General features: G+C 35.6%; 1 protein-coding gene across 7 annotated transcripts in view; it reads right to left on the reverse strand.

Moving 5' to 3' along the window:
- The window catches only part of ZBTB20 (zinc finger and BTB domain containing 20), a 708,962-nt gene that overhangs the window by 585,188 nt on the left and 109,219 nt on the right, over positions 1-14,555 (reverse strand). The gene's annotated exons all lie outside the window — the stretch shown is intronic.

Below are 14,555 nucleotides of genomic sequence, written 5' to 3' on the forward strand. Positions count from 1 at the left end.
AATTTTAAAAAAAACTTTGATAGGGGAACTCAAGAGTTAAAGACTTTAGCTTCAGTCATAGTTGATAGGCTTAAGTGATTAATGCATGTGGAAATCTGCTCCTCCAGGAACTGAAATGCATAATTTCAGGAGGTCCACAAGCAATTCAACCTCTGTGCCCTAGGTGGTATGCAAGCCATCTTGAGATGGCATCTGAGCCACTGTGACCCAGGGAGGGAATGTCTGTGACTCAGATAAAGAACTGTTGATCAGCAGATAAAGAAATACTAGGAAAATTGCTGCAACTCTTATCTGATTAACCTTTTCCCAAACACCTTAACTACCCTTTCCTTCTCTCTATAAAAAGGGTTGGCTTGAGATGAGATGTTAAGATCGTTTTTGAGGGTACACACTCTGTTGTCTTCTCAGATCACTGGCACCTGAATGAAGCACCCACAAAGATTCAATCCTTGTCATTACCTATTGGCTCTGGTAGTAACAGGCAGCTGACTTTTCTATTTTCAGCTGCCTATCTCGGCACCAGAGTGGGCAATGGAATTAATTGATAAGAACAGCTAAGAGTAGCAATGAATTCAGTCCCTTTCTTGTGGCCAAAATAATATTGGCTTTTACAAGTAACAAGTCTACAAAAGTTTAGGGAGATATAGTGAAGCATCTTTAATCCATTCCTAAATACTTATTATTGCCATGTTTACTATCAGGATAAAGAGGAGGGTCAACTGGTTGCCCCTGAGGCAGACCTCCTAATTGTATGTTGCTAATAGCTATCGAGGACAGACAGGACAAGCATGCCCTTGCCCCTCTGATACACACGCACCCTGGGGACACAACCCTGAGCAACCTCTAAGAAGACAGAATTTGAACTTCTTGTACTCTAGAACTTCCTTTGACTGGCTCCTTCATGTTATTCAGCTCTTAGTTCAAGCATTATTTACTCAGAATGCTTACTAAATTTTTGTGTCCTATGAGCATACAATTATGTGCTATCCAGAACAGAGTGCACCAGAAGACCTGCAACTTAAAAGAATTTCTCAGTAGATAAGACCTGTCATTACTGACATAATCACTCTACTAATTATCTACTTTTAAAATTCAAATAGTTGGTTTATTGAGTATTCTGAAAGAAAACACACCTGTAATACTCCACAATCACGAGGCACAAAAGGACCAACAAATGCTTCTAGTTCTATATATTTTAGGAATGGATCACTTAATTCTGTTCCTTCTGTCCACCCTCACCCTAATAGTTTACTTTTTATTTACAGGAAAAAGAAACATTTTCAACAGCTTGAGAATCAGTTTGGGAAAGTAGAAAGAATGCAGGTGTTTCAGTTGGACAAAGCTGACTTTAAATTGTCTCTGCCACTTCCTGGCTACAGAAAGTTAGACACTGACCTCTCTGAGCCGAGCCTTGCTTTTCCAATCTGGTCCTGGACACTCATCATTTCCAGTTATCATCTAATGAATGTGTATTTTTTTATCTTCACCTGAAGACATTTTTCATTGCTTTAGAGAAAGTGGAAAGCAGAGAGAAAGGAGAGAAAGAACCATCTACTTGAGAGAGAAGCACTGACTGGTTTCCTCCCATATGCACCTGGATGGAGACTGCATACACTCACACCCAGACTAGGGATTGACCCCCACAACCTAGGTATGTGCCCTGACTGGGAATCCAACTTGCAACCTTTCAGTTACAGGATGACACTCCAACCAAGTGAGCCACACCGGCCAGGGCCTAATGTGTATTTTTCATATACAGCCATATTTGTAATTCTCTAATAAAGACTTCACCTATGCTAAATACAGAGAGAATAGACTATCTCATGATTTCCATAAGCAATCATGTACCACAATGTTTTTTATCATTTTATGGCACTAAATTTCAGGTGCATACTGGGCTTATAGTTTCTGGAGGTCATTCTGAAAAACTTTTCTGTAACTCATGATTTAGATCATAAGTAAAGTTATTTGAAAGTACTAAGAACTAAAAAAAGTATTGATATATTTGGTATCTCAACAAACACTGATTCACAGAAAAGCTTGGGGGTACCAATGTTAGTTTCTTCTTTTTCTCATTCAAGGATATAATTATTGATTTATATATATAGTGAGAGAGAAAGACAAGGGGAGAGAGGGAGAGATAGACAGATTGACAGAGATGTGAGAGAGAAATACTGACAGGTTTCCTCCCACACATCCTGTGACTGGGGATTGAATCTGCAACCTTTTGGTGTGCAGGGATGACGTTGCAACCAACTTAGACACCTGGCCAGGGACCAACGTTAGTTTTTAATTTTGTACTGCATTTTGTGAAATAAGTGTAACCCTGTAGACTACTATTCTATGCCTAAAGTTTAGCAACTATAATGCACAGAGAAGTTTCAGTAGTATGAGAGAGAATAACTCATAATTAAATTAACTCCATAAAAAATATCAATGTGCCAAGGCAACAAATATTCTATACCTGCTGAACAGATAAACTGTCAACCACAGAAAGGAAAAGGGATTAAAGAATGTATAAGTAAATATGCCTTCTTTCTATATATATATATTTACTATAGTAATAGTTATTCTCTATAGTATACAATCAATAGAAAAGCTATTCTTAAAAATCGCTAAAACAGTCATCAGATGAAAATGTATGCTGTTGAAGAACCATATTCAGAAAGTATACCTATTTTGATCAATGAAAATTTAAATGTAATATCAAAAGAAAAATTTACAGGAAGAAAATCAACTTCTTTTGGCTTAGGGTGTATCCTATCCTGACACTAGCAAAGACTCTAATAAGTATACATTGCTTAGTTTGAGGCATAAGATCAGCATGATTAAAGTTTATGTCTGAACTGTCTACCAATATCCAAAATTAACCATTTCTTAAAGTAATACTGAACTCAGCTGTCCTATTTGCCACATAAAATTAAGACATAAAAACAAGATGTTTAATTTTCAGTTCACCCATTATACTATACATAGTATCATGTACTTACTTAAATCTCAAAATGCAGAAGACCCTAACTCACATTTTATCTTTAAAAAGTTATGATCTACAATGCAATCTTGTTTTGATGTTCTTAAACAAAACTAGAATAATAAATAATGTGAAAAGTTCAAATAATTTAAGAAAATATATTTTCAGGGATAAAAAGTCCATTCACACATTTGCACCCTAAATATACATAAATATATATATATATTTAGAAAATTATACATTATTTTCATAAATTCCCCTAAAGGCCCTCAAAATCATAAGGATGATACATGTAAATTTTCCCTATTAAATATTATATGTTCAAGGCAGGAAATGTTGAAGGATTTATTTTTCTAACAAACAGAAAACATCATTATTCTTTAACCTAAGAAATGTCCATTAATCACTGATTATTAGTAAGTAAACTTTCTGTAATTAATAAGTTTTGGTTAGTCAACCTTCTGATCAACCTTCTAGTCACCAAATATTTCAAAAGTGGCAATAAATTGTTCTTACAACTCAGAGATGAATCTATTTGTATTTGAATTGTTTTTACAGATACTCCATTCTCACTTTCATAAGTTCAATAAGATATATACTATCAAGATATTTTTTATTTTTTATTTTTATTTTTTAAATTTTTAATTTTTGTTCAATTACAGTTTTCCCCCTTCCTCCTACATTGCCCTCTACTGTCCTGGCCACCCCCTCCCCATATTCAATCCTCCCCCCATTGTCCTTCTCCATGAGCCTTTAAAAATGTTCTTTGACTTGACCCTTTCCCTTCTTTCCCCCCTTATATTTATATAATCAGGTAGAAGGTGAGTACAGTTATATCAATTGCTATAACAATTTGCACTGAGTGAATGAATGAATGAATGAAAAACTTAATCAGTAATATATAAAAAGGTAATGTTTAAATAGGATCACTATAACAGATACTTCAAATTTATAAATTATTAATATTAGTTATATTCAAATGAGAGAATTGCCATTGAGGGGCAAAGGATTCAAAACTAAATATCAGTAATAACTAGGTTATGAGGTGTTTCTTAAATTCTTGCATCTTTTTAGATAAATGTAATGCTCTACCCAAAGTACACAACAAATCTGTGAGAGTTAAAGCAAATAATAAAAGTGGTGGGGAAAGAAGAATCTACAGAGTAGACTATGTTAAACATTTTATTCAATGATTTCAAAGTAGAATCATGATGATGATAATAAAGGAGAAGAAAGAGGAGAAGAAGGAAGAGGAGAAGAAGGGCTCATTTGAATATCAAAGTGCTTTGTTATACTGTCACTTCTCATTTGCAGATTAGCAAACTGAGCCTAAAAGCACATGAAGGGATGCCTGATATCTAATAATCAGTAAGTGGTAATGCAGATACTTGAATCTAAATTTTTTATTTCTAAAACCCCATACTCTTTCCACAATAACATATTGCCTCTTTTGTTCCTAGAAACCAAAAATATATAGTAAAATTCTTCAATACCATGCTTAAAATAGAATTTCCCCAAAACCAGTGTTGAGAATGTCATAGTATTTATAAAAATAAAGTTTTTAAAAAATTAATGTTATTATATAAGTTATATTGGACAAAATCATCTTTGAATCCCCTCACTTCTTAATATAGAATCTTGGCAGTGGGAAGATGTTCAGATGAATTATCTACTGTGAAGGAAAAAAATAAGAATCTGTAGAAACACATGAAAGATCTAATTCACAGAGGAGTTGGTGAAGTTTACTCTGAGGAGGTATTTTATAATAAATTATAATACAATACTTTACAGATTTACAGTCTAGTAAAAGAGGAAAACACTAAAGTAATAATTATATCACCACTTATGTATTTACAACTGTGGTCTATTCACAGTCACTGAATCTACCATGTAATTCCAAACTTAATGTATAGAATGTATACAAAACCACCCACCCGGGAATCAGAACCAGAGGGCCCACTTTGCTTGTGGGTAGTGGAGGAAGTGACTGAAAACTGGCAGAGAGCAGAAGAAGCGGCATTGTTCCCCCTCGGACCCCTCCCGGACATAAAGTGTCACAACACAGCTACGTGGGTTGTCCTGCCCTGATGAACACCTAAGGCTCTGCCTCTTACCACGTAGCAGGTGCACCGAGACAAAGAAAAAAATTGACCCAAATGAAAGAACAGATCAAAGCTCCAGAAAAAATACAACTAAGCGACGAAGAGATAGCCAGCCTATCAGATGCACAGTTCAAAACACTGGTAATCAGGATGCTCACAGAATTAGTTGAAGTTGGTTGCAAATTAGATGAAAAAATGAAGGCTATGCTAAGTGAAATTAAGAAAAATGTACAAGGAACCAATAGTGATGGAAAGGAAACTGGGACTCAAATTAATGGTGTGGACCAGAAGGAAGAAAGAAGCCAGAACCGAATGAAGAAACAAGAATTCAAAAAAATGAGGAGAGGCTTAGGAACTCCCAGGACATCTTTAAATTTTCCAACATCTGAATCATAGGGGTACTAGAAGAAGAAGAGGAAGAGCAAGAAATTGAAAACTTATTTGAACAAATAATGAAGGAGAACTTCCCCAATCTGGCAAAGGAAATAGACTTCCAGGAAGTCCAGGAAGCTCAGAGTCCCAAAGAAGTTGGACCCAAGGAGGAACACACCAAGGCACATCATAATTATAGTACCTAAGATTAAAGATTAGGAGAGAATTTTAGAAGCAGCAAGAGAGAAAGAGACAGTTACCTAAAAAGGAGTTCCCATAAGACTGTCAACTGATTTCTCAAAAGACACCTTACAGGCAAGAAGGGGCTGGAAAGAAGTATTCGAAGTCATGAAAGCCAAGGACCTACATCTAAGATTACTCTATCCAGCAAAGCTTTCATTTAGAATGGAAGGGCAGATAAAGTGCTTCTCAGATAAGGTCAAGTTAAAGGAGTTCAGCATCACCAAGCCCTTATTAAATGAAATGTTAAAGGAACTTATCTAAGAAAAAGAAGATAAAAATACAAACAGGAAAATGACAGCAAACTCACAGTTATTAACAACCATACCTATAACAAAAACAAAAACAAACTAAGGAAACAACTAGAACAGGAACAGAACCACAGAAATGGAGATCACATGGAGTGTTAGCAACAGGGGAGTGGGAGGGGGAGAGAGGGGGAAAATGTACATAAAATAAGTAGCATAAATGGTAGGTAGAAAATAGGCAGGGGGAGGTTAAGAATAGTATAGGAAATGTAGAAGCCAAAGAACTTATATGTTTGACCCATGGATATGAACTAAAGGGCAGGGGGAATGTGGATGGGAAGGGGTGTGCAGGGCAAAGGGGAAAAAAGAGGGGAAAATGGGACAACTGTGTACAGGCATAATGGGACAACAGGCATAATCAATAAAATATATTAAAAAAAGAAATTAGTAATAGTTAAGAATTAAATATATGCCTGCCAAATAATATAGCAGAACAAAGGAAAGATAAACAAGCATTTTAAATGGATTTAAACCTTTAAAAATTCCAAACCTGTATCTTTTAAAGCCTACTTTATGTTTATTAAGTCCTAAAATTTTTATACATTTTTAATAGATTGCATCTTTTTTCACATAGTATGTGCTGAAGAAATCCATGTTGATTAGGATAGAATTAACTATAAATATAGTTCCATTTTATATCCTCCCTGCTAAACAAATGTATTTATCCTATTCCACAACATTTCATAATTTGTTATACATTAACTGCTCATTCTCTGTGCCAGTAAGACTGCTAGAACAGCAAATAAATTTGGTGCGTTCATTGAAATGATTCTGTAAACCACAGGCTACCCAGTTGTTTAATAAGAGAGCCCCAAAGCCACCTGATCACCATTATACTCCCTTATTTTTTGGACTAGCATGGTCAGTACTGTCAGGATCTCAATACTTAGAAGAATGAGAAGGAAAAGTATACCTCAGCCATAATCATGAAAAGGGGTTTTATTAATTTAGGCACCAATGATGATGTGGCTACGTTAGGAGAATGGAATATAGGATCTGAAGTGCTTTATCTGCTCCAAGACCAATGCTGGTTTTGGCACTTCTCTCACTCCAGTGAGTTGCAAAAAAACAAGCAGGTGCTAGCAGTCTGAAATACCACATGCCAGCTACAGCTGCTTCAAACTGATTCAATTACATCTGCCTGAATAGTCCCAGGACATCAAACCAGTTGAAGAGATCCATAGGCTGCAAGGAGAGCTAGTCTATCTTGGGACAACCATCTGCGAATCTCCAGGTTTGGATATCAGTGATCATTCTATCCCCAGTCACAGAAAAAAGGACAGAAAAAAATGTAATTTAATTCATTTTGAAATTAAAAATTGGTTGCAGAGAGCACAAATGGACCCTTCGAATTTTTATGTTTTAAATCTGACAGTAACAGAGGTCTTAGGATACCTTGAAACAGCCTGATTTTGTGAGAACATTTCCCAAATCATTGGGTACAGCACATTTACAGAACATGCTCTTGGGATCCGGACTTCGCTCCAAACCTTGTTTGTACAAAAAGGGGCCAAGCAGCTGGGAAATTCTGGAGTGGAGTGTGTCCTCATTAGTTCCCATCTGCCACCAGAACTCAGCTCATGGCAAGTTTGGCTAAGTCCTGGTGTACTCAGGTCCAAATGTGGGTCAATTTTAATTACACTGTACAGAATTCAGCATGCAGTTTTTAAATCCTTATTATACAGCACAGAGGAATGGGCAGATCTCCAACTAATCAATTTTTTAAAGTACATATATAAAAATTTTAAGCCAGGCTAGACAGACAGTGGGTGGAAAAAATATAAATGAGTACGAGGTTTACTTAAGAGAATTATTAGTGAAATTGGGTCATAAGCAAGTTCTACTTTAAAACTTCAAAGTGAGAAACAAACTGTTCCATTATTGAGATATGAAACTTAAATAAGGTATGCAGCATCCCTCACTCTTCAGTCTGAATGAGTAACAATAAGGGTGTGGCCAGTTTGCAGTAAGTACCTACAGGATCACTGGCTTTCACAAAAGCATAGATAGTTCCTACTTTGTCATTCTTCACATCTAGCTGCTTCAGTATTTATCACTCATGGAAAAATTGTAAAAAGGACAAAGAAATGATAACTACCTGATAAAAGTAGAAAACAAAGATGAGGGACAGAAAAGAGAGAGAGAGAAGGAGAGCAGAGTGCACATGTGCTTAGTAGCAGACCCTGCGCATGACTTGGCTCTTCATGCCATCCACACAAACCGAAGCCAGAATCAACCCATGCAGTCTATGTTCAGAATTCTTCCTGTCCAAAAGCTTCATCAGGTGCAGGACAGCTGAAAGGCTAAGCCTTCAAGTCAATGGTCAGCAAAAAATCAGGAGTGAAAATGTAGGCAGTCAATGATAGGGACTTAGGCAATGGTGCAAAGGTACCATTTTTGATGGATAAAATGTCCCTTGGCACTAATGAGAAAAAAATGCTCGAAGTACTTTTTAGGCTTTTAACTGAGTTGCTATGCAGCTTTTCCATTGAAAATGTGTCAGGAAATTCTGGGTTTAAATACTAACATTTACTAGCTGTGTGATCTTGGACAAATTGCTTTTTCTCAGTTTAACTTTTGTCACCTATAAAATGGGGAAAATGACATCTTCCTAGTAGACTGTTTTAAGGATAATAGATGACATATGTTAAATATGTTAAACATAAAAGTCACTCGATAAATGTTAACTATTATTTACACAACTATTAGGAGCTGAATTGGAGCTCCACATGAGGAAGAAAGATATGTTGGTTTCCTAACCTCAAAATGTGGTCTTACTTGGGGACAGGGTCTTTACAGAAGTAATCAGGTTAAAAGTGAAATCATTAGTGAGGACCCTAATCAAATATGACTGGTGTCCTTATAAAAAAAGGAAATTTGGACACAGAGCCATATACATATAGAAGGAAGATGACATGAAGAGACACAGGAAGAAGATGGTCATCTATTATACACGTCAAGAAGGGAGGCCTGGAACAGATCTTCCCCTCATAGCCCTCAGAAGCAACCAACCTTGGCAAAACATTGATTTCAGACTTCTGGGCTGTGATAAAAATTTCTGTTGTTTAAGCTACCAGTTTGTGATACTTTGTTACACCAGCCCTAGCAAACTAATACCTAACTAAATAAAAATTTCATTAATCATTAATATTTACCTTTACTCATCATGGTCAAAACTGTTTAGTCAATATTAGGCAAGTCAACATTATTAACCCTGCTGAGTAATGGTTTATCCATAAATTACCTAGTACTTTTTGCCTTACTTGTTTTCTGATTACTATTCAGGAAGATATTGCTGCATTATAAACAGCCTGGCAGAAAAAAAGGGGAAAAAATGAGTTTACTATAATTAAGATCATCCAGTGTTCATTAAATATAATTAGGGAAAATCATACATACACATTTACAAATCTACTTTTCTACTGTTGAGGAAGTTCGCATAGGAGGGTATCAGGACATTTTACCACACTATTTTCTTCTCAAGAAAAAAAGACAGCCTTATATACATCTACTAAAGGTCAACTATGATTGCTAAACCTGGGGCTGCTTAGGATTGAGACAACCTTGCCAATGGAACCACCTTCAGCTCATTAGGATGCAAGTAAAAGTACGTGGTTTAATTAGAAAATATGAATTCTTCATTGTTTGCAAAAGATTGGCTTTAAAGGTGTCTGACTTTCAAAAGAGGGATGATAGTCATCAGGAGTTGTATCAACAACACATCCATTGCAAAGTACATTTCCAAAATCAATGGACCTTGCAGTGGATGTGATTATTCCATCTTAAATATTTCTTCAAATAGGTCCAGCCTTCTAGAAAAATGTAACAATGCATAGCTATAACTGGTGAGTCTAACCACACTGAACTGAGATACTCAAACATAATCCTCAAAGACATAACAAGGGCAAAATTAACTTTCTTAATGGGTTAATCTCACACTGCCTCCAAATTCTTATAGTGCCCATAATAACAACTTTTACATTTTAACATAAAGAGAGAGGAGAAAAGTAATATGTAGACAATATTAGTAAATGCCATACACTAAATATTTTGTGTACTTAATGTACTTTAATCATCGTATCTATTGTTAAAAAGCTAGACATCATTACCACCATATTTTACTTCATTTTTTAAATTTTTTTATTGTTGTTCAATTACATTTTTCCCCCATTGCTTTCCCCTGCTCTGCCCAAACCCCTCTCCCACATTCAATCCTCCCCCACATTATTCTTGTCCATGGGTCCTTTATACATGTTCCTTGACGTGACCCTTCTCCTTCTTTCCCACATTATCTCCCTCCCCCCTCCCCTCCGGTCACAGTCAGTTTGTTCTTTATTTCCATGTCTCTGGTTCTATTTTGATCTCTTGTTTGTTTTGCTGCTTAGGTTTCACTTACAGGTGAGATCATATGGTATTTGTCTTTCACCAACTGGCTTATTTTACTCAGCATAATACTCTTCAGTTCATCTAATCTGTTGCAAAGGGTAGGAGCTCCTTCTTCCTTTCCGCTGCATAGTATTCCATTATGTAAATGTACCATAGTCTTTTGATGCACTCATTTACTAATGGGCATTTACAGTTTTCAGCCCTTGGCTATTATAAATAATTCTGCTATGAACTCTGGAGTGCACAGATTCTTCTGGATTGGTGTTTCAGGATTCTTAGGGTATAATCCCAATAGTGGAATCACCAAGTCAAAAGGAGGTTTCATTTTAAGCTTTTTGAGGAAATTCTATACTGTTTTCCATAGTGGTTGCACCAGTCTGCATTCCCACCAACAGCGCACTAGGGTTCCCTTTTCTCCACAACCTGGCCAGTACTTATTGTTTGTTGCTTTGTTTATCATGGCCATTCTGACTGGTGTGAAGTGGTATCTCATTGTGGCTTTAATTTGCATCTCTCTGATGGCTAGTGATGTTGAGCCTCCTTTCATGTTTCTGGGGCCTTCTGTATGATCTCCTTGGAAAAGTGCCTGTTCAGGTCCTTTGCCCATTTTTTAACTGGATTATTTGTCTTCCTGGTGTGGAGTTGTGTGAGTTCTTTATGTGTTTTGGATATCGAACTCTTGTCTGAGGTATCACTGGCAAATATGTTTTCCCATACAATTGGTTCCCTTTTCATTTTCCTGATGTTTTCTTTAGCCATGGAGAAGTTTTTTAATTTGATGTTGTCCCATATTACCACCATATTTTAGATAACACTTGAGGTTTAGTAAGGTTAGGTAACTTTGATTAGATCACATAGCTACTAAGTTGTGCAAGTGAGATTTCACTACATGTCATTTGGACCTCAAAGATTCTAAATTCAAACTCAGGCAAGAAATTTAGAGTTCAGGAATCCTTGACCTTCAAGATGCTGATTTACTTAAGGTATGTACAGACTCCTCTAAGCATCTAAAGTCACTTACATATTAATGTTTTGCTAAATCTGACTCAGTGTATACTCTTAAGAACAAACTAGTTATTCACAAACTAAAAGGCTTCAATCAATTCATATAAAATTAACCCCATTATAAGAATACCTGAAGGTCTTTTAGATTCAGTACACTGATACCTTGTTTTGTGGCTAGTGTTCCAGCAACTTGACACAGTCCATTTACTTTCTGGAGATAAACAATCAAACAATGAACTCTCCAATCACAAGCAGAAAAAAAATTAACCTCAATATTTTTACACATGTGGTATCTCACACTAGATCAAGAATCAAGAGGTCCAGATTCAAAGCCCACGTATCTCACCTACTAGACTGTATAACACTGACAAGTAGATGAATTGAACTTATTTTCTTCCCATGGATGAAATAAAGACATTAGATAGGTCCCTTCAAGTTCTAACACTGTATGATTTCTAGAATCTCTTCTCAAGCCTTAGAAGGAAAGATAACTTGGAATGGAGCCTTTAAGACAATCTATATGACAATGCCCAGTCCAGGATCCCTGCTCTCAGGCAACTGCATGGTCTTTTTTCAGTATCTAAGTTGTATTAGTGATGGTAGTGTTGATAGAAACAATAGAAGTGTTGCTAAGATTTACTGAGCACTTGCTATGTGCCAAGTACCAAACTAAGAATTTTACACATATTGGGTTACAGCTAACTCAACTAAACAACATATGAAGTAGATACTATTATTTTTCCCATTAAAAAAAAAGAAGTAACAAAAGGAGAGAAAGATCAGATAACTTGACTGGGTCTATACTGATAATAAGTGGTGAAGCCAAAACAAGCTCTGCTGACATACATTTTTCTCCTAGTAGCCTGTGTGTTCTCTGAAGGCCAGGACTTTGTTTTATTGTTGGCCTGAGCACTGTGCCAACCATATAGTAGGCATCCATTTACCATGTGGAATAAAAGGAATTAAGGAATTGAGGAGGGGAGGGAAGGGAGAAAGGGAAGAATGAAGAATTATATCTAGACATGCTAGGTTCTAAATAAATGTTGATTTTATTCCTTTATTTCTTTAACTCTGAAAACACAGAATATTTTGCAATTATGCTTTAGAATCCTCGGGCTTGGTGATTTATCCCTCCTTGGGATTCCACACTATAATTCCTAGTATAAGTCACTGGAGCTGCTGCTATTACTTGTTTAGTATACTAGCTAAACTATATTGAAGCTAATGTTCTTGGCTCATCTCTTAATTTCTAACATTGAGAGCAACAGGGGAATATGGTTTAATCTATCCCACTAAGGTTCCAAAAATAATAATAATAATGTTCTTGATATTGGCCTTTCACCCATTGGTGTAAACAAAAGAAAAAGAAAAACTGGTCCCAGAGGAAAGGTCCTTCCAAAGCATAGCAGCACCCATGAATATCATCAACCAGTGGTAGCAAAATTTGAGAAGCCTAAAGAAGACAATTTGATAACAATCGTTACTGACTCAGTATGCAATCTCTACCATTCATACACGATTGACTTTCGCCACACAAAATGGAATTTTAGAGTGACCTATCTAAAGCAGGTCTTAATTACCCTACTTTGACTCTACCATTGCTTGGCTTTATTGCTACTTATTTACAGTTAGAATTTAGTAAATAATAGAAACCTTAGTTATACATGTGTACAGTAAATACAGAACCCATTGCTTCTGTTTATCAAAAACAGTTACAGATTTTTAGTGTGATCTGATCCTACATGACCTTAAGAAAGTCGACATACTTTTTTCTGTGTGTATGTCAGTGAGCCAGAGATGAGGGTATGAGTGGGGGAGAAAGAGAAAGGAGAGGGGGGTTTAGAGAGAGAGAGGAAAGATGGAGAGAAGATGTTATTGCTCAAAAACCCTACAGCACTAATCATATAACATAGAAGATTAGTTTATTCCTATGCTGCAAAGTATTTCTAAGGCGACAAGTTCCATTTAACTTAGTCACTAAATAACTCAGCACTGTATATGGAATAAAATAATATATTCTTAGAGTATTCTCATAGTCAGCAAAAATGAACATAAAGCATATTGAAAACAGTATGATGTCAATTCTTGGTTATAATGATGATCAATTCTTATATATTCATTTCTCATTTTAAGGACAAAATATATCAGTAGTCTCATCTCTGTCTAATCAGAATTATGAGAACTAAAGGAACTCCATAAAGACCCATCAAAAATATTTAGAGTAACAGGTTTCTAGGACTCTTTAGCCTTCTATTTCTAATATAATCCCAGACATGTTTTATTCATATATATATATATATATTCATTTAATATTTACTGACCACTTATTATTTACAAGGCATTGTAGTAAGGGGCTGTGGACAATCTCTTCTTATCTGAGCACCTATGTTTCCTATTGACAGTTAGTTAAAATTTATATTATGGGTATTTATGTAAATAAAATAAATTTAAATGGGTCAATAAATGGAAAAGATACACCAGCTCTAGAATATTATGTTACTGAACACTGATAGAAATGCCTTAGCATTTTTAATATGATAATGAGAAAAATGACTGGCATTTGAAAAAGTTTTCAGTATGGGAAATTAGGGATTACCAAATAAATTATTTAACTAAATATTTTTATATTGAGTTGCAGCTTTTAATATTGCATTATAGAACTCAACTAGTTAAGATACAGTCTATAATAGCTTGTCTATATAAAAAATACAGATATTTGTCAGAAACTGTACAGAACGATTAACTAAAAGAAACATCATCATTGACAGCAGTACTTGGGAAAATACCAGGTACCTAGAATTTGATGAAAGTAAAGGATAGTATTTCAGCCTATAAACTACATCTGGACTGTATCCCCTTTTCTAACATTGTTATTTAATTTTCACTTTTTCTTCTTCCTCATTTCCACTCAACTACAACAGAGACATATGCCCAAATCAAGAATTCATCTTACAATATACTCTTAAATTTTCTGAGTATGCCCCATGTGTCCACTAATAGCCAAATGCTTTCAAATCTGTTCAGCTAAATGGATCAATAACTACATCCAGCATCACACAGTGGAGTTGCCAACATGGCAAAATTGAGCCAAAAACAAAATGTGTCTACCAGGACAAAAATTATTACCAACCCATTTATCTGTAGAGATCTACTCTCCCCAGGTATCCTTTA

This window comes from Phyllostomus discolor, chromosome 2 (genome assembly GCF_004126475.2).
Source record: "Phyllostomus discolor isolate MPI-MPIP mPhyDis1 chromosome 2, mPhyDis1.pri.v3, whole genome shotgun sequence".
Classification (NCBI taxonomy): Eukaryota; Metazoa; Chordata; class Mammalia; order Chiroptera; family Phyllostomidae; genus Phyllostomus; species Phyllostomus discolor.